At 44.6% G+C, this 20056-nt stretch overlaps 1 protein-coding gene across 23 annotated transcripts in view; it reads right to left on the bottom strand.

The window, feature by feature from the left end:
- Positions 1 to 20056, bottom strand: part of ADPRM (ADP-ribose/CDP-alcohol diphosphatase, manganese dependent) — a 385000-nt gene that overhangs the window by 240080 nt on the left and 124864 nt on the right. The window lies entirely within an intron of this gene.

The following is a 20056-nucleotide window of genomic DNA, read 5'->3' as shown; positions in this document are numbered from 1 at the left end:
CCGTGGAAAGCTGTTCGGCCTCCCTCTGTCCACCCCAACTGCATCTCAGAAGACAAAGGAGAGGGGTGCTTCACGGCCACCTCCTCAAGAGGGACAAAGGGCAAAGGCTTTGGAAGAACTACTTGGATCGCGGGATACATGCTTCCTGAAGGCGGGGTGGGAGCCAGGCTCAGGCTTCAAGAGGCTAAGGTTAAACAAAGGGGTTGCCGTCGTAGCAAACAGCACCCCAACTGAGGGTGAGACAACAAGCCCCGAGATCAGCAGTCCAGGTGGAGGCCTGGAGGGAGAAGCCAGCCAGGAACCTTCTAGGAAAAGACCCAGTCCGACTGTCAGATGGTGAGAAGTTTTTAATTGCTTTATTGAGATACAATTGACAATAAGTATCAATATTTCAATTATATCTCAATAATACTATTTAAAAATTTTTAACACTCTCAATACACACTTATTGTCAATTGTATCCCAATAAAACTATTTTTTAAATGTTAATATTTACTGTCAATACACACTTACTGTCAATTCTGTCTCACTTATTACCACACATATTTAAAGGGTACCACCGGATATACTCACAAAACCACAGTCACGGTAAGGAACACATCCATTACCCCCAAACGTTTCCTCCTACTCCTTTGTAGTTTGTCCCTCCCAGCCCACCCTGCTCCTCTGTTAAAAGGCAACCACTGATCTGCTTTCTGTCACTGTGAATTAGCTTGTATTTTTGCGTATTTTATGCAAATGGAATCATACAGCATGTACTCTCTTTTTAGGTCTGCCTTCTTTCACTCGGCATAATTATTTTTAGATTCATCCACGCTGCTGTGTGGATCAACTGCTCAGTATTTTTTTTTTTTTAATTGCTGAGTGTGTACGAATGTCCCACGATTTGTTTCTTTATTCTTCTATTGATGGATGTTTGGGTTGGAGATGGCAGCACTTTGACTAATTATCTTCTGCTCCATTATTTTTTAGAACAATTCTGCTGTCACATGTATTGTTTTATAATCAGGATGCAAGGTAATATGGAATCTAAAAAAAAAAAATGGTTCTGATGAACTTAGGGGCAGGACAGGAATAAAGATGCAGACGTAGAGAATGGACTTGAGGACACGGGGAGGGGGAAGGGGAAGCTGGGACGAAGCGAGAGAGTGGCATGGGCATATATACACTACCAAAGGTAAAATAGATAGCTAGTGGGAAGCTGCCGCATAGCACAGGGAGATCAGCTCGGTGCTTTGTGACCACCTGGAGGGGTGGGATAGGGAAGAGGGGAGGGAGACGCAAGAGGGAGGGGATATATGTATACATAGAGCTGATTCACTTTGTTATACAGCAGAAACTAACACACCATTGTAAAGCAATTATACTCCAATAAAGATGTTGAAAAAGAAATAAAAAATAAAGAGGAAGGACTACCTGGCAGGGGTGAAGGGATCTCAGCAGAGGGGTTGGGGGTGCCACTGGGCGCAGAGGTGTTGGGAGGGAGGACTTGTAAGCAGGCAGCCTGAGGTGGCATCACCAGCTTCAGGGGCTGCAGTCAGATGGCTTCCGGAGGAACTCACAAGAGTGTCACGTGGAGAATGTCCTCTGTGCCACCGGACACCTCCAGTGACAACTGCCATACGAGACCTATTCTGTCCTTCCTCTCCTCCCAGCCCATCCAGGAGGGTCCCCAGTTGCTTGCTGGAGGGTTGGGGGAGGTGAGTGGGAAGAAGAGAGTCAGGACTCCCAGCGCTCTCCCCCACCATCGATTGCTGAACCTGGAACAGGCCAAAGTGACAGAAAGAGAGTCTGGAGTTTATTTATCAGACTGGATTAGGTTTTCTAGGACCTGAAAGTAACCAAAGAACTTTTTTTTTTCTTTTGTTGCCTAAGAATGACCAGAAAAGATATTGCATTGACCCAAAATGTTATCCAGGGGCAGAGAGCAGGTAAAAATGAGCAGAGGTGAGAAAGAGTGAAGTTGTTTTCGGCTTGAGCCTTGCGCATTCAATAAACCAGTTGCCAAAGCTCTGATTGAACTGCACCAGGAGGCTGGAATTTCTGCTCAAAGGAAGATCAAAAGGTGGGCATCCACATACACACTCAGATCTGTAAAAACAAATTTGCTAGAAGTCACCTCTTGATACCTTCGGGGACTCAACTTGAGGCCACAGGCAAAGCGTTTTGTGGAAGCTCAAGACGGTTCAGACCATGGGAAAAGGATACAGACCATCCCCCACTGCTGATTTTCAAACCTGAAACAGGCCAAAGTGATGGAAGAAGAGTCTAGAGTTTACATATTAGACTGGATTCAATTTTGCACATAACAGATTTTCAGCCTATAATGGAACAAAAGATCCAGACTTTTATCATCGTTCCCCATCTGATGGGCCCCCTTAATGCACACGATAATCATAGCTACTTTCATGCTTGCAACAGCCCTAGGAAGTATCCCATTTTACAGATGGAGAAACTGTTGTTCATAAATGTTCAACTACATGCCCAAGTTCATATAGATAAAAAGCAGCAGAGATGGAATCAAACCCAAGTCTGTTTGATTCCAAATCCCAGAATCTTCCCACCAGGTAACACTACCACACTGGGCTGTTACTGAGTGCGATGGAGAGTACGGTTAGTGTCAGCATTTGAAAGGCTTTTTCTTCTGAAATGCCAGATGTGTGTCCCTAAGAGGAAAGGCCAGCAGACTGTCTACCAAGACGTCTCATAAACTGGTATTACTTACCTTGGGGAATTTCCCATGATCCTAGGTCTGATATCTGATACTTGGAAAACTACAAAATCTGAAGAGTGATCCATCTCACAGAGACATTTTAACCAAGCACAGTACACTGATGTATAAAACCCCAATGCCTATTTCTTAATTCACAGGGAGAAATTACTGATGCTAAGACCTAAAAACTCAGATTCTACAGGATTAGCCCATTCTCTCCCCAGAGGCTGACTCCAAGAGAAGCCAAATCACAATTTGAGAGTCTCTGGAGCACCCAGAGCAGAACAAGGGGAAATTGATAATCCCATGTTTACGGGGACACGCTGAGGTAGCCTGGGGTCTCCATTTCACAAGTGATGGTCTTGCCGATGGGACGAGAGACATTTAAAGCGCGTGGGCTCCACTCTCTGCCCCCGTTGAGTGAGAACTTCTGGTCACTGGTTAAGGCTCCCTCTTCCCTGGAGGGTACGGCGACGGACCCTGTGGATCCTTGCCTCCAGTACTCCCATGTCTTTTTGCTTTCAGAGTTGACCAGTCCTGCCTCTGATGGACACATCCTTTCTTTATGGGAATGCATTCAATCTGGCGGGGCCTGCCCACCTGGGAACTGTGCCTTCTCCTTCAGCTGACTTTGCATATCTTTAATGTGCTGCATCGTGTTATCCTACAGCTTAACTCCCAAAGGGCAATCTTACTCCCTTCATTCCCAAATCCAGAAAAACAAAAGTCTACTGTACCCCAGGAAGGATGGCTGAGGCAAAGGTATAGAAGGTCCTTGCAGACAAGCACTATATTCTATTATTCTATACTTGACTATTAGATCTTTTAAAGGGGGAACTAGTTTTAATTAAGAGATATACAAGCATTGGGTGCAGAGAACCCAAAAAGGAAGGGATGAGTATTACCTCCCAAATGTTTAATAAGGGCCTGGGTCTATGCTCGGGGTTTCAATCAGCACAGCAATCCTAGGAAATAACTATTAGCACGCCTGTTTTATAGTTGAGAAAACTGAAACCCAGGTTAAGTAACTACTAGTTGTGGGAGAGCTGGGATTTCTACATTGGCCTGTCTGACTCTGAGAGTCCACTGGAAACACAAGAGTCAAAGAAGAGTGCTAATGTACGTGAAGATGTTTTGTGAGCCGACAGTGAGGTTACATAGGTGCCGTGTCTGAAACTGAAAGGAAAAGAAAATCAGAAACAGACCATACTTCCCAATTAGCAGACTGCTTTTTCAGCGAAAACAGGAGTCGCTTTCTAGAACGTTTTGCAAAGAGTGTCTGATATCTGAACTGGCTGCATCTCCACAGGGGCGTCATTTAAATCCAGCCAGATGGAGTCTTCCTGCTACACACAAGCTCAGCTGCCCTTCACTTAATTCCATCCCGAATCTCTAGGGCGAGGAGGGGAATGCTCCCAAGCTCCTTCAAACATCAAAGGAAAAAAAATGTTTCCACCAGAAGCCCAGGACTGTGGTCACGACCGTGCCCAGAGCTCACCCACCTTTGTAGACAGCGAATCCTTTAAAGGAATAAGAAGCTGCTCAAAGGGACAGGGACACAGCTTGCTGTAGGTCATGGCCGGGATGAAGTCCACTGGGAAATCTCCAGTTCCTCCCATCACTCGGGCCCTGAAAACCACTGTCCTGGCAGCTCCTCCTTGGCAACCTCCATCTTCCTGCACTTGGCTCCCAACCCTTATCATTTTATGCGGTGAGAAAAGAAAGACAGCAAGAAACCTGGGGCGGTTCCCACTTTAAGAGACAAAAAGACCCAAAATATGGGGGAGAAGAAGCAAGAAAAGATTATGGATTGTCACCATGGCGTAAGGCGCATTTCTGACTCCTGGCATGAGTGTACTTCTGCTGGCAAGACATAGTAAGCACCCCCCGCCCCTCACTTAGAAGCATTCGTGGTGTATTCGCTTCATGGTTCCAAGCGATCAAGATCTGGAAGGACAGGAAAAGGAAAGAAGGAAGCGTAAGGAGGAAAAGCAAGAAAATAGGCATTTATCAAGTTTTAAAAAAACATATTTGATTTCACATAATCCTCCAAACAGTACTATTATTACCTGTATTTTATGGAGAAGGAAACTGAAATACAGAGAACTTAAATATAGACCTGGTAGGATGGAACCCAAGCCTGGAGGACTGGAAAGTCCGTACTCTATTCACTAAAGCACAGATTCAGAAGATCTTTCCGTGCCCATCAGAGAAAGAAAATTTACAAGTTTACTCATTTAGCACTAAAGTTTCCTAAGCTGAAATGAGTATATTTAAAGAATGTTATATGTCAATATTTTGTCCTTTGTCCTCATTTTGTCAAGCTACACCTGGTAGGCAGAAAGATGTCCATGCCCCAATCCCTAGAACCTGTGAATTTCTAGGTTCCATGGAAAAGAGGAACTAAGGTTACTAGTCAGCTGGCCTTGAGATGGGGAATTAGCCTGACTTATCCAGGTGGACCCAATGCAGTCACAAGAGGCCTCAGAAGTGACAGAGGGATGTAGAAGAGAGAGTCGGGGACAGAGAGATGACAACAGAAGCAGCGTCAGAAAGCTCCTATCTTGCTGGCTTTGAAGATGAAGAAACAAGCCAGGAGACAAGGAACGTGGGCACCTCTAGAAGACAGAAAAGGACAAGGAAATGGATTCCTTCCTAGAGCCGCCAGAAAGAATACAGCCCAGTCCACCCCTTGATCTTAGCTCAGTGAGACCCATGTCAACTTGAATTTCCAACCTTCAGAACTACAGGTAATAAAATTATATTGTTTTGCACCACTAAGTGTGGTAATCTGCTTCAGCAGCAACAGAAAACTAATACAGCACATGGAAACCAAGTTATCACGCAAGAAGGTGCCAGCTTTCACAGTGCAGGTCACAACTCCTAGAGGCCACCTCCCGGCTCAAATCCCCCCCTGACCGTGTCTGCCCGAGATAGCCTGACTGATTATCCTCTCACTCACAGTAAGATGATCTTGCCAAGGCAAACTGAAATAGTCCAGTCTGTTGGCTAAAATTTCATCCTCGTTAGGAATGGTTTGGTTGCATATCCCTACTCACTGAAGCTTGTTAAAAAGGAATGTCATTTAGAAGCAGAGTGAGACTTAAGGAACAAGAAAAATCAGCAGATCTCTCTCTCCTCCCTTCCCCTCCCCACCGCTTTTCTACACATATCTTATTTATTCTTCTCTTCTGGCAGACGCTTAGTTGCTCACCCCTCTGTTTGGACAAGGCTGCAGCATGGCCACCCCTAGGTGATGGTCTCTGTCCCAGCGACCTTCCAACCTCCCAGCTTGGTGCCCCCCACACCCAAATGATGCAGTCTCCCCATCTCTGATCCAAATGCTCAGAACACAGAGAAACTCAGAAACCAGCTCTCGTCTGCTATTGGATTGTATTCAATCCAGTAGGTATTCAATTGGAATATCAGTCTGGTATTCACTCCCGACTCTCAGTCCTGGATAGCAGGGCGGGGCTGGAGGCAAGGGCACCTGCTACAAAGGCCTGCAGCACCCGAGGCTGCAGGTTGGGCGAGATCTTTGAGAAGGCATGGGGAGTAGGGAGGAAATGATTGGCATCTTCCGTACATCTGCTAACTCTAGGGATGGCCTTATCTTTGGAAACAGAAATGCATCGTTTCTGGGGGCTGAGCTGCCCTCCTCCCTGCCCAGGCCAAGTTGAGCCCCGTTTGCATCTGTGACAACTTTTTCTGTCCCTTCATTCTCTGACTGACATACTGTCTTTTAATATGTTAATCTATTCAACCAAGTTACATTCAAATGTTGCTGGTCTGGGAACCGTTCTGTATCTTTCTGGTGACTTTGCATATTTCACAATTTAACTCTCAAAGGAAAAGAATGATTGTCTGGTTCTTGAAAGAAGGGGCAACTCACTGTGGGCCCCGAGTTCCGATGATTATAATCATTAATCATAATAATCTGAATAACAACAAGCTTATTTAGGGTTTCAGAGTTCAGAAAATGCAGTCCCTACAATAATGTAATATGGTAGAGAAGATAAGCAGTAACATAGATCATGAAAATGAGTCTCAGAGAGTTGGAATGATTTGGGCAAGGCCCCAGAGCATTGCGGGATGCTTTGAGCTAAAGCAAATAATGACAAAGTAATGCCAGCTACTCTACATTTGCTATTTCTCACCCTCACACTCACTGGACCTTTCAGGTAAGACTTCGGCCAAAGTCCCACAGTTACAGGAGCATCTGATTTGAAAGCCCGGGCTCATCACCAAGGACCCCATCTGTGTCCCTAAATTCTTAGAAGTGCCTTAGATGAGCTCTTCCTGTCCATCCTTCAAAGCTCAGATCAGACACCACCTCCTGCACAAAACCTGCCAAGGGGGTCCTCCTCCCTAGGGGCCAAGGCCTAGCCTGGGCCGCCAAGACAGCTGGCTTCCTGAGGAACTGGCATTTATGTTGAGACCTGAAGGACGCGTGGAGCGGAGATTGAGGGCATCCCAGGCAACTGCATGGCAGGGACCCAAGAAAGGATGGCATGTCCAGGAACTGGAAGTTTCCTGGGGTGACTGGAGCACAGAAAGCAAAGGGATGAGAGGCCAGAAGAAGCCTAGAAAATCCGTCAGGGCCTTTGGGCTGGCTTAGGAATCTGGGGCTGTATCCTAGTGTCACAGGGAGTCTGGGGTGGGGTTAACATGATAATGCCAGGATGTGAGCAAAACCCATTTGGCTTCAAGGAATGGAAATCAGCTCAAGGTAGCTCAAGTGAAATGGGGGAATTTCTTATAAATTCCCAGAAATTTAATGAAATCTCAGAGCATGAATAGTTCTCAGGAAGGGCCTGGAGTCAGAATCTGGAGAACTCTTCCGGAATCCAAGAGTTAGGCTCTCTCTGTCATGTATGCCTCTCTGTGCGTCTGCTTTGTTATTTTCTCTTTCTCTGTTTGCACTTTCTCCTTCTCTGCTTCTCCAAAGACAGGGTAGACAATGGCCCTCAGGTTATAAGTTATAGTTCCAGTCATACAGAGAGGCACAACGGTGTTTATGAGTCACAATTCAAAATGCCTGGAGAAAGAATTCAACTGAGTCAGCCTGGTAAATTCAATTATTTACCCCTAATTCACTGACCTATGGGTGAGCTCCAGGAAGCTCAAGGCGTCATAATACAAATGTGCCTTCCAGGAGACGGGGCGGGTCTCGGAGAAGGGGCGACGCTGGATCCTAGGCTCAGCAGACCTCAAATGGCATCTACTACAGACATAATCAGATCTGAAATTTACACAGATCACCATATCTGTCCTGTGGAGAAAGGATGGCAGGGGCACTCCAGTGGGATTACGGACACCAGAAAGGTACCCCATCCAAGTAAGAGAAGGTGAGGACTTCGGTCAGAGAGGTGGCTGTGGTGCTGGGGAAATGCTTGAGAGATATTGGGGGAGTTCCAACTAACAAACCGTAGAACAAACTAGCAAACAAGAGGTACTGGGGAAGTCCAACTAACAAGACAGTGATTTGTTGGACACGAGGTCTAATGAAGAAGAATGTCAGGTGATCGTCAGGTTTATGGTTTTACCAACTGGGTGGACAGTAATGTCATTGATGGAACACGGAGGACATTGGGAGAGAAGGGGGTTGGGTGGGCACAGTTCAGAGAATGATGAATTCTGTTTGGGACAGGTGGAGTTTGGGTTGGCCTGTGTCGTATGCAAGTGGAGGTGGCCAGTGGGCTGTTGGACATACAGGTCTGGAAGAGAGGGCTGTTCTTAGGACACTGGCAGAGGGTGGTAATTAAAACAATGGAAGTGAAAGAAATGGCCTGGAAATCGTGGGGTTTAATAGCTGCAATGGCTGTACCCTTTGTGCTTGCTGACTCGCAGCTGTGGGCAGCAGCCAAAGGCATACCAGCCCAGGCTTTCACAGAGAAAGAAACTGAGGTTCAACGAGAAAAGGTTTGGCTAAAAGTCCATAAGCCAGTGGCAGGAGAGCTGGCATTAGACCTCAAGTCTCTTTATTCCCAAACCTGATGATCGATTCTGTGTTATCACCCCTAACTTCTCCCTAGAATTGTGATGAGACACAAATACTTGTCACGAATGAGTAGAGAAATCCTGGATTTGTTCAGCAATTGTTCTGGTACAACAACGGCCATATGGTTAGAAAGAGATGCCTTCCTCCATGGAAAAGCCATACGATTTTATCATGAAATTATGTATTCTAATGAAGGCTGTTTCAAGGCTCTCCCAGCAGACAAACTCTGCAATGTTCCCAGGTGAACCCACTGCGAGTGATCTGTTTCAAGACGAGGAGGATCCATCTCCATGACTTTTCCACACGCGTAATATTCTAGGTACAAGACACGATAATTAATCGCGTGTTCTTATAAACTGGGTGACAATTACAGCGGAGGTTGCTAAGCAATCCTGAGAACACTCCCCTTATGAGATGTAGTTTTCATATTTTGTGACAATGGTCGGAAAAAGAAGCACATAATGACTCCATGTGGATGAGGCCCCTGCTAGTTATGTTTTAATTATTAACCCAGTTATATGGGTGAAGTAATAGGTGGTAATTTCATCTCTTCACTGCCACTTAGTTCCTGCTCTTTAGAAGCCATTTAAGGGGTTTGCTCTAGAATACATCCAGCTACAACCGGGTCCCACCTCCTGGGTTCCTAACCTCGTTTCCCTGAAGCTCTAAGGCAGGAATGGGTTGGAGAGTGGTCAGGAAAAGAAGCCATGTGTCCTGGTAAACTGTGATTTGGATGCATGAGACAGCAGCAGGCAGATGCGGCCCAGGTGGGGCCCAGCTCTGCACATAAAGCTTGGTGTGCCAAGCACCGTCTTCACGTCATGCTGCTACCTCGTTCTCAATTCCAGAAATTTGGGGGGAGGATGGAAAGGGTGAATAGTCTGCTTGGTTTGGGGGGATTTTTCTGGACACCCCTCCCCACACTTAAGAGATAGGAATTTAGGTCTCAAATCCATTTTGAGTTTATTTTTGTGTATGGTGTTAGGGAGTGTTCTAATTTCATTCTTTCACATGTAGCTGTCCAGTTTTCCCAGCGCCACTTATTGAAGAGACTGTCTTTTCTCCATTGTATAGCCTTGCTTCCTTTGTCATAGATTGGTTGACCATAGGTGTGTGGGTTTATCTCTGGGCTTTCTATCTTGTTCCATTGATCTATGTTTCTGTTTTTGTGCCAGTACCATATTGTCTTGATTACCGTAGCTTTGTAGTATAGTCTGAAGTCAGGGAGTCTGATTCCTCCAGCTCCGTTTTTTTCCCTCAAGACTGCTTTGGCTATTCGGCGTCTCTTGTGTCTCCATACAAATTTTAAGATTTTTTGTTCTAGTTCCGTAAAAAATGCCATTGGTAATTTGACAGGGATTGCAGTGAATCTGTAGATTGCTTTGGGTAGTATAGTCATTTTCACAATATTGATTCTTCCAACCAAGAACATGGTATATCTCTCCATCTGTTGGTATCATCTTTAATTTCTTTCATCAGTGTCTTATAGTTTTCTGCATACAGGTCTTTTGTCTCCCTAGGTAGGTTTACTCCTAGGTATTTTATTCTTTTTTTGCAATGGTAAATGGGAGTGTTTCCTTAATTTCTCTTTCAGATTTTTCATCATTAGTGTATAGGAATCCAAGAGATTTCTGTGCATTAATTTTGTATCCTGCAACTTTACCAAATTCATTGATTAGCTCTAGTAGTTTTCTGATGGCATCTTTAGAATTCTCTATGTATAGTATCACGTCGCCTGCAAACAGTGACAGTTTTACTTCTTCTTTTCCAATTTGTATTCCTTTTATTTTTTTTCCTTCTCTGATTGCCGTGGCTAGGACTTCCAAAACTATGTTGAATAATAGTGGTGAGAGTGGACATCCTTGTCTTGTTCCTGATCTTAGAGGAAATGCTTTCAGTTGTTAACCATTGAGAATGATGTTTGCTGTGGGTTTGTCGTATATGGCCTTTATTATGTTGAGGTAGGTTCCCTCTGTGCCCACTTTCTGGAGGGTTTTTATCATAAATGGGTGTTGAATTTTGTCAAAAGCTTTTTCTGCATCTATTGAGATTGTCATATAGTTTTAAAATTTATTTATTTATTTTTTGGCTGCGTTGGGTCCTTGTTGCTGTGCGCAGGCTTTCTCTCGTTGCGGCGAGCGAGGGCCACTCTCCGTTGCGGTGCGCGGGCCTCTCACTATGGCGGCCTCTCCCACTGAGGAGCACAGGCTCCAGGCATGCGGGCTTCAGCAGCTGTGGCACACAGGCCCAGCCGCTGCGCAGCATGTGGGATCCTCCCGGACCAGGGCTCAAACCCGTGTCCCCTGCATTGGCAGGCGGACTCCCAACCACTGCGCCACCAGGGAAGTCCCAGAGATGGTCATATAGTTTTTATTCTTCAATTTGTTAATATGGTGTACCACATTGATTGATTTGCGTATATTGAAGAATCCTTGCATCCCTGGGATAAATCCCACTTGATCATGGTGTATGATCCTTTTAATGTGTTGTTGGATTCTGTTTGCTAGTACTTTGTTGAGGATTTTTGCATCTATATTCATCAGTGATATTGGTCTGTAATTTTCTTTTTTTGTAGTATCTTTGTCTGGTTTTGGTATCAGGGTGATGGTGGCCTCATAGAATGAGTTTGGGAGTGTTCCTTTCTCTGCAATTTTTTGGAAGAGTTTGAGAAGGATGGGTGTTAGCTCTTCTCTAAATGTTTGATAGAATTCACCTGTGAAGCCATCTGGTCCTGGACGTTTGTTTGTTGGAAGATTTTAAATCACAGTTTCAATTTCAGTACTTGTGATTGGTCTGTTCATATTTTTTGTTTCTTCCTGGTTCAGTCTTGGAAGGTTATACCTTTCTAAGAATTTGTCCATTTCTTCCAGGTTGTCCGTTTTATTGGCATAGAGTTGCTTGCAATAGTCTCTTAGGGTGCTTTGTATTTCTGCAGTGTCTGTTTTAACTTCTCCTTTTTCATTTCTAATCTTATTGATTTGAGTCCTCTCCCTCTTTTTCTTGATGAGTCTGGCTAATGGTTTATCAATTTTGTTTATCCTCTCAAAGAACCAGCTTTTAGTTTTATTGATCTTTGCTATTGTTTTCTTTGTTTCCATTTCATTTATTTCTGCTCTGATCTTTATGATTTCTTTCCTGCTGCTAACTTTGGGTTTTGTTTGTTCTTCTTTCTCTAGTTCCTTTAGGTGTAAGGTTAGATTGTTTATTTGAGATTTTTCTTGTTTCTCGAGGTAGGCTTGTATTGCTATAAACTTCCCTCTTAGAACTGCTTTTGCTGCATCCCATAGGTTTTGGGTCGTCGTGTTTTCATTGTCATTTGTCTCTAGGTATTTTTTGATTTCCTCTTTGATTTCTTCAGTGATCTCTTGGTTATTTAGTAACGTATTGTTTAGCCTCCATGTGTTTGTGTTTTTTACGTTTTTTTCCCTGTAATTCATTTCTAATCTCATAGCATTGTGGTCAGAAAAGATGCTTGATATGATTTCAATTTTCTTAAATTTACTGAGGCTTGATTTGTGACCCAAGATGTGATCTATCCTGGAGAATGTTCCGTGCGCATTTGAGAAGAAAGTGTAATCTGCTGTTTTTGGATGGAGTGTCCTATAAATATCAATTAAATCTATCTGGTCTATTGTGTCATTTAAAGCTTCTTTTTCCTTATTTATTTTCATTTTGGATGATCTGTCCATTGGTGTAAGTGAGGTGTTAAAGTCCCCCACTATTATCGTGTTGCTGTCAATTTCCTCTTTTATAGCTGTTAGCAGTTGCCTTATGTATTGAGGTGCTCCTGTGTTGGGTGCATATATATTTATAATTCTTATATCTTCTTCTTGGATTGATCCCTTGATCATTATGCAGTGTCCTTCCTTGTCTCTTGTAACATTCTTTATTTTAAAGTCTATTTTATCTGATATGAGTATAGCTACTCCAGCTTTCTTTTGATTTCCATTTGCATGGAATATCTTTTTCCATCCCCTCACTTTCAGTCTGTATGTGTCCCTAGGTCTGAAGTGGGTCTCTTGTAGACAGTATATATATGGGTTTTGTTTTTATATCCATTCACAAGCCTGTGTCTTTTGGTTGGAGCATTTAATCCATTCACGTGTAAGGTAATTACCGATATGTATGTTCCTATTACCATTTTCTTAATTGTTTTGGGTTTGTTTTTGTAGGTCTTTTTCTTCTCTTGTGTTTCCCACTTAGAGAAGTTCCTTTAGCATTTGTTGTAGAGCTGGTTTGGTGGTGCTGAATTCTCTTAGCTTTTGCTTGTCTGTAAAGCTTTTGATTGCCCGGGAGAGTAATCTTGGTTGTAGGTTCTTCCCTTTCATCACTTTAAGTATGTCATGCCACTCCCTTCTGGCTTGTAGAGTTTCTGCTGAGAAATCAGCTGTTAACTTTATGGGAATTCCCTTGTATGTTATTTGTCATTTTTCCCTTGCTGCTTTCAATAATTTTTCTTTGTCTTTAATTTTTGCCAATTTGATTACTATGTGTCTTGGCGTGTTTCTCCTTCAGTTTATCCTGTATGGGACTCACTGCGCTTCCTGGACTTGGGTGTCTATTTCCTTTCCCACGTTAGGGAAGTTTTCGACTATAATCTCTTCAAATATTTTCTCAGGTCCCTTCTCTCTCTCTTCTCCTTCTGGGACCCCTATAATGTGAATGTTGTTGCGTTTAATGTTGTCCCAGAGGTCTCTTAGGCTGTCTTCATTTATTTTCATTCTTTTTTCTTTATTCCGTTCCGCAGCAATGCATTCCACCATTCTGTCTTCCAGGTCACTTATCCGTTCTTCTTCCTCAGTTATTCTGCTATTGATTCCTTCTAGTGTAGTTTTCATTTCAGTTATTGTATTGTTCATCTCTGTTTGTTTGTTCTTTAATTCTTCTAGGTCTTTGTTAAACGTTTCTTACATCTTCTCGATCTTTGCCTCCATTCTTTTTCCGAGGTCCTGGATCATCTTCACTATCATTATTCTGAATTCTTTTTCTGGAAGGTTGCCTATCTCCACTTCATTTAGTTGTTTTTCTGGGGTTTCATCTTGTTCCTTCATCTGGTACATAGCCCTCTGCCTTTTCATCTTGTCTGTCTTTCTGTGAATGTGGTTTTTGTTCCACAGGCTGCAGGATTGTAGTTCTTCTTGATTCTGCTGTCTGCCCTCTGGTGGATGAGGCTATCTAACAGGCTTGTGTAAGTTTCCTGATGGGAGGGACTGGTGGTGGGTAGAGCTGACTGTTGCTCTGGTGGGCAGAGCTCAGTAAAACTTTAATCCATTTGACTGTTGATGGGTGGGGCTGAGTTCTCTCCCTGTTGGTTGTTTGGCCTGAGGCAACCCAACACTGGAGCCTACCTGGGCTCTTTGGTGGGGCTAATGACAGACTCTGGGAGGGCTCACGCCAATGAGTACTTCCCAGAACTTCTGCTGCCAGTGTCCTTGTCCCCACGGTGAGCCACAGCCACTCCTCGCCTCTGCAGGAGACCCTCCAACACTAGCAGGTACGTCTGGTTCAGTCTCCTATGTGGTCACTGCTCCTTCCTCTGGGTCCTGATGCGCACACTACTTTGTGTGTGCCCTCCAAGAGTGGAGTCTCTTTCTCCCAGTCCTGTTGAAGTCCTGCAATCAATTCCCACTAGGCTTCAAAGTCTGATTCTCTAGGAATTCCTCCTCCCGTTGCCGGACCCCCAGCTTGGGAAGCCTGACATGGGGCTCAGAACCTTCACTCCAGTGGGTGGACTTCTGTGGTATAAGTGTTCTCCAGTTTGTGAGTCACCCACCCAGCAGTTATGGGATTTGATTTTACTGTGATTGCGCCCCTCCTACCATCTCATTTTGGCCTCTCCTTTGTCTTTGGATGTGGGGTATCTTTTTTGGTGAGTTCCAGTGTCTTCCTGTTGATGATTGTCCAGCAGCTAGTTGTGATTCTGGTGTTCTCACAAGAGGGAGTGAGAGCACGTCCTTCTACTCTGCCATCTTGGTTCCTCTTCCCCTCATTATTCTTATGTAAGGTCCAGGATGCTACAAACACTGGCTGAAATTGTGTAATACATTTTGAAAACCTCGCCAGGGAGGCTGGCTTGAGTCATATAGGTCCACAGAGAAATTAGGGGGAAGGACAAGAGAATTTCAGTTAAAACCAGCGACTGGCTTTGCAGGACTGGATGGGGACTTTATGGGCTAAAGAGGAAATATCCATCCTTTGGGGTTTTAATCCATTGCCACAGTTCTCCTCAAAGTCCTCGGTGAGATTATTAGCAAAACAAGTGACCTCATTAATTAAATGGGTTAATACTCTCCCCATGCTTTCCTTAATTGCTATTCTCACTTTCAGGAGAGGCGTTCTCAAGCCAAACTGAGCACCCAGAGCCTCCAGTATCAATGCCACAAGAAGCCCGGTATGCTTGGAAAGCAATTACGAAGATCACCGCAGAGGATGTGCTGCCTAGCTGGCCTCCACCTCCAGAGGGTCCCCACCTGAGCCCAGGTCCTAAGTGCCCTGTCCCATTGGCTCTGCCCTCCAACTCAACCAGAAATCCAAGAAGGTCCCTCATCATCATCCTCTCTCTACAGAAGACATTTTAATTTGAAGACATGTTCTATCTCCATTTTATTAATTGAGTTTATATGATTTGAATACTTTTAATTCTGTTCCAAGCACAAGAGATACATCAGTAAGCATAACAGAGCAAAATCACGGCTCCATGGGGCGTACGTTCCATTTGGTGAGTTTCTTCATACAACCTTGACTGTTGTTTGTCTGTCTGAGAAAGCGTCCCTTTTCTGTCACATGCTACCCAGCATTTACCCCTGTTGAACTTAAGGATAGGGACCTTTTCTCACTCAAATTTGTTTCTCCAATGCCTAGGACAGTAGCTGGCATAGAAGTTGCATCAATTAGGGATTGTATTTGGTTATAAGTAACAGGGACCCCCTCTTCCCCAAAATACACTGGTTTAAATCAAATAATGATTTTTTTTTCAATTATTTAATGTAGAAGTAGGAAATGCAGGGTATCTCGTAGTATCTCCCCAAGACCATTAACGTGTGAGCCACCCCGGAAAACAACCTAGCTTTTATAAAGTTAATTATACATTTACCATATGACTCAGGAGTCCCAATCCTCGAGAAAAGAAAACTTCTGTTAACACAAAAACCCAGAAACGAATGTTTCTAGCAACTCTACTCATATTTGCCAAACACTAGAAACAACTCAAATGCTCTTCCACAGGTGAATAAGAAAGTGGTACATCTACCCAATGGAAGACTACTCAGCAACGGAAAGGACAAAAGGATTGATGCACGCAACAACTCTGATGGCTCTTGTAGCCAATATGCCAAGTGGCAGAAGCCAGTCTCAAAAGTTTACATACCGTATGATTCTGTTTACATGACATTCTTGAAAAGACAAAGCTACAGAGATGGAAAACAAATCAGGGATTGCCAGAGGAAAGAGAGTCACTATAAAGGGACAGCATGAGGGAACACCTTGGGGTGAAGGAATTATTCTTTATCCTGATTACGGTGGTGGTTACACAAATCTATACATGCGTTAAAAGTTATACAACTGTGCATCCAAAAGAAAAAAGCCAATTCTATTCTAGAAGCCTTTTTTAATGCAGAATCCCTGGGAAGGGTTTAACCTTCCATGTTAGCCCAGCTTGCGGTCCATTCAAGTGTACTGAATTAGGAAAAAATAAAGTTAAGTGGTTTCCTGCCTAGAAATCTTGTGTTCTCTCAAATGGGGAGTATTTACCTATGAAACACACACACTCTGTGTTGGTGGAACTTTGAGGGGTGACCAGCAGCAGACCAGAGGCCTGGGATGGACCTGGGACAAAGGGAAGTGGAGGCCGGCAGCAGCAAAGGGGGAAGGGACGAATATTTGGAGAGGGGAAATTTCCCTCTCCAAATATTTTAGAGGGAAGTGACTTCTGAAAGAGGAGGGTAAAGGACTAGATCCTTCTGTTACCTGATGGGGGGGATGTCTGTTGACAGTTGTTTATACATATTTACCTGTCTGTCTACCCCACTAGACTGTCAGCCCTCTGAGGGCAGGGACAGATCTCATTCACCTCTGAATCATCAATATGCCCAGCCTGGCGCATAGCAGGTATCACCACTATTTGTTGGATTAAAAACAAAAAGAAGGAAGGAAGAAAAGGAGGGAGAGAGGGAGGGAAGGAAGAAATACACCTGATTCTTCCTTTGGTGATGAGGTCATATGAGGGAACCAACCAAAAGCAGGGCAACCCCTGGGCAGACTATTACACAAGTCCACTTTAGACTTCACCAAGGCCCCACCCTAACTGCCCAAGGCACAGGAAGGCACTGCCATTTTAGCAGGAGAAACTGGGACACAGTGTAAATATTAACAGAAGAACTGTTAAACACATTAGATATAATTTCTTTGGGATCCTTTCCAGTTCCAAAATTCTAGTAATAATAAAAAAAAAAATCCTTTGTTAGAACCCATTCTACACGTACTAGATTGAATTCCTTATATTCACAACTGAATGCTTGGGGAATTCATAAAAGGAGAAATGGAAAACTTTATGTGTTCCTACGGTCTGTTCCCTCTGTCTCATCATCCCCTCTGATCATCACCCCCTCTCCGCCTCCACCTCCACCTCCGCCACTTCCCTCCCCTCCATCATTCTTTTTCTGCCTCCTATATGCCCTTCAAGGCTCATCTTGGCCATAATCTCCTTCAAGAAGCCTCTGCCTTCCTTCCCAGTTACCACTCTAGACCAATCTAAGATGACCCTCCTTTGTATTCTCAAAGCACAGCACAGACATATCTGTATTGAAGTATTTTTCTTTCTGGACTGGAATTGTTGGTTTAGTTGCCTTTCTTTTGCCACATAAGTTGTACAGTTCATCGAGGTCACCTTTATTTCCAGTGCCTACCCTAAAACATGCCTGGCATATGACAGATCCACAGAAAATATTCGATGAAACGATGAATACATGAATCTTCTAAATTATTCATAAGCTAGAAAGTGATAATTCTTTCAGATTTTGAAACTGAGGAGACTACTTTCGGGAGATGGTATTTATCGGCAAATATTGTGACGTTGACTTTTCCAACGTCAAGTTCAGTGTTAATTACCAGGCCAGAGGCCAATTGCTGGGCGAGGACTAATTGAACTTCAGATAGCAACACTACCTAAATCTCACCACTAGATGGCAGCCGCGCCCAAGGAGCAGGCAGCTCCTGCCCTCTGACCACACCCGGCCCCCCCCCCCCCCCCGCCCGTCCAGGTCCAGGTCCTGCTCCTTCCGGGGGTCTCAGACCCCCCCAAAAGGAGGGCAGGTCCTGGCAGGTATTGATGACGCTGGGAACCACACCCCAAAAAGATGTTCTTTCCTGCCCTGCTCCACTCCCACTTGTTCTCGTAAATGCCACCAATCACTTCCTCTTTCGTGTCCCCGGCTCCCCTACCCCCAGCCCCAATCAGGAAATTCCCAATGCCTCCAGGGCGTTCCGATTCCCCACGCAGGACCCGACCCGGCTGCCGTCTCCACACTGTCTGCTCAATTAATACGTACTGAGAAAGAATGGGGCAGTATCTCGAGTGTCCCCCAAGGAAATACGGCATCTCAAGAACTGTCATGTAGGAGAAACAGAAGCAGTCGAGGGAGAAGACCGACAGACAGACAAGGAACAAGAGCGTCTCAAGAGACAAGAAGAGAAAAGCAAAGATGCAGGTGCTTTAGGAAATGGCCTTGTGGCTTAGAGAGGGGGGTGCTTGGCCAGCCAGAGAGATTGGTTAGGGAGACGCTTGACTTAACTGAATTTCTCAAGAAGACCAAAGGGTCAGACCAGGAGAGGCTTAGGGCCAGAGTCCTATTTTCTTGGCCAGGGCACCCCCGACGGGAAAGGAAGGAAGGCAGAGGTTAACATAGGGGGCGGGGGAGCAGGTGGAAGGTGGTGGCTTAACCCTGGGGCTGCCTGATCTAAGCAATTGCTTGGCATGATTTCCCCAGGCCCTGGAAAGCTAAAAGGCTTCTCCCGTCTTGGTGGCCTGTCCCAGCAGTACAACTGAGAAGCATACACAAAATGCAGCCCTGCCTGTGTCACGGGTCAACTTTGAGGACCCAATAGCACGAGGCAAAAGGCCTCTGTACATTGTAAGATGCCTTGTGGATGTTCACTTGGCCATTTATTCCACATTGACTGACACCTCTTTGCCAAGGCCCTGTCCTAGGATCCCCGGCTGCAGCAGAAATCAAGACCCAGCCCTTGCAGAAAAGAGGAAAATGTTAAATGACACCATTTAAGATCTGTACTTTAGCGCAGTTTCCAATTTCCATTTCTCTTACAGGAAGTCTTCAGTTGTCTGAAGCAGCCAGCCAGGTCCGGAATGTGGGTTCTCCAACTCACACGACCTGGAATCTTCAGTAACTAAATGGTGTGAACAGAGGCGGGAGTGACTGCTACGGACGAGACGGAGCTTGGGAGTCACAGCACGGGCACTTGTGAGGACCCTGCTTTATGGAGACCTGACCATAAAAAGACGTTTCTGAGACCATCAGGGAAATGCGAGTGAATGGTATTAACATTAAGGAACGTTTACATTTCAAGTGAGATTATGATGGCATTGTGGTTACTGTTTTAAATAAGAGGAAGAAAGGAAGGAAGAAGGTCCTTATCTGTTACAGAGATACACATCTCCAGTGGCAAGGATTCACTAAAGAAGAGATGTCTGAGATTTCCTTTAAAATACTTTTTAAGAAATGTAGAAGGGTGACAACTGAAAAAAAAAAAAAGAGATTGGTCACCCCGTCGTACCAGGGGTGATAGCTGGTCACCCCGTGCACCATGGGTGTGTGGACCACTAGGCTAGCCGGGTGAGGGGGGCAGAGCTAAGCCAGAGCAGCTGTGAGCTACAGGATGGGGAAGGGGGGTGCCGCCAGCCATCCCCCAGGCAGGGCCTGTGCCTGCTTTCTGCCCCCTCGATACCACAACTGCAGCAGCAGCCCTGCCCCCCGGGGACACTTGGTGTCGACTGTCCAGGGTCCAAGCTGGCTTCCCAAGCCCCCTCCTCTATCCTGCTAGGGAGGGGCCTGCAGACAGCACAGCTTCTACCTGGACACTTTCTCCTGGACCCAGATTCCCCCCTAATTTGCATAGGTACATATATACACTGATATCATATGCATACATACACTATATATAATATACACATTATGTCTAATATATATGTAATATATTAATCATATATCATGTATTATATGATTATATAATATGTGAATATATATCATACAGAATATATCAATATGTACATATATTCATTAAGCACTTGCTATGTGCATTTTCTTATACAATTCTTACAAAAACTCTCT

The sequence above is a fragment of the Balaenoptera borealis genome (assembly GCF_965194805.1).
Source record: "Balaenoptera borealis genome assembly, chromosome: 20".
Classification (NCBI taxonomy): Eukaryota; Metazoa; Chordata; class Mammalia; order Artiodactyla; family Balaenopteridae; genus Balaenoptera; species Balaenoptera borealis.
Note: the sequence above shows the minus strand (reverse complement) of the source record. Positions and strands in the feature narration are given on the sequence as shown.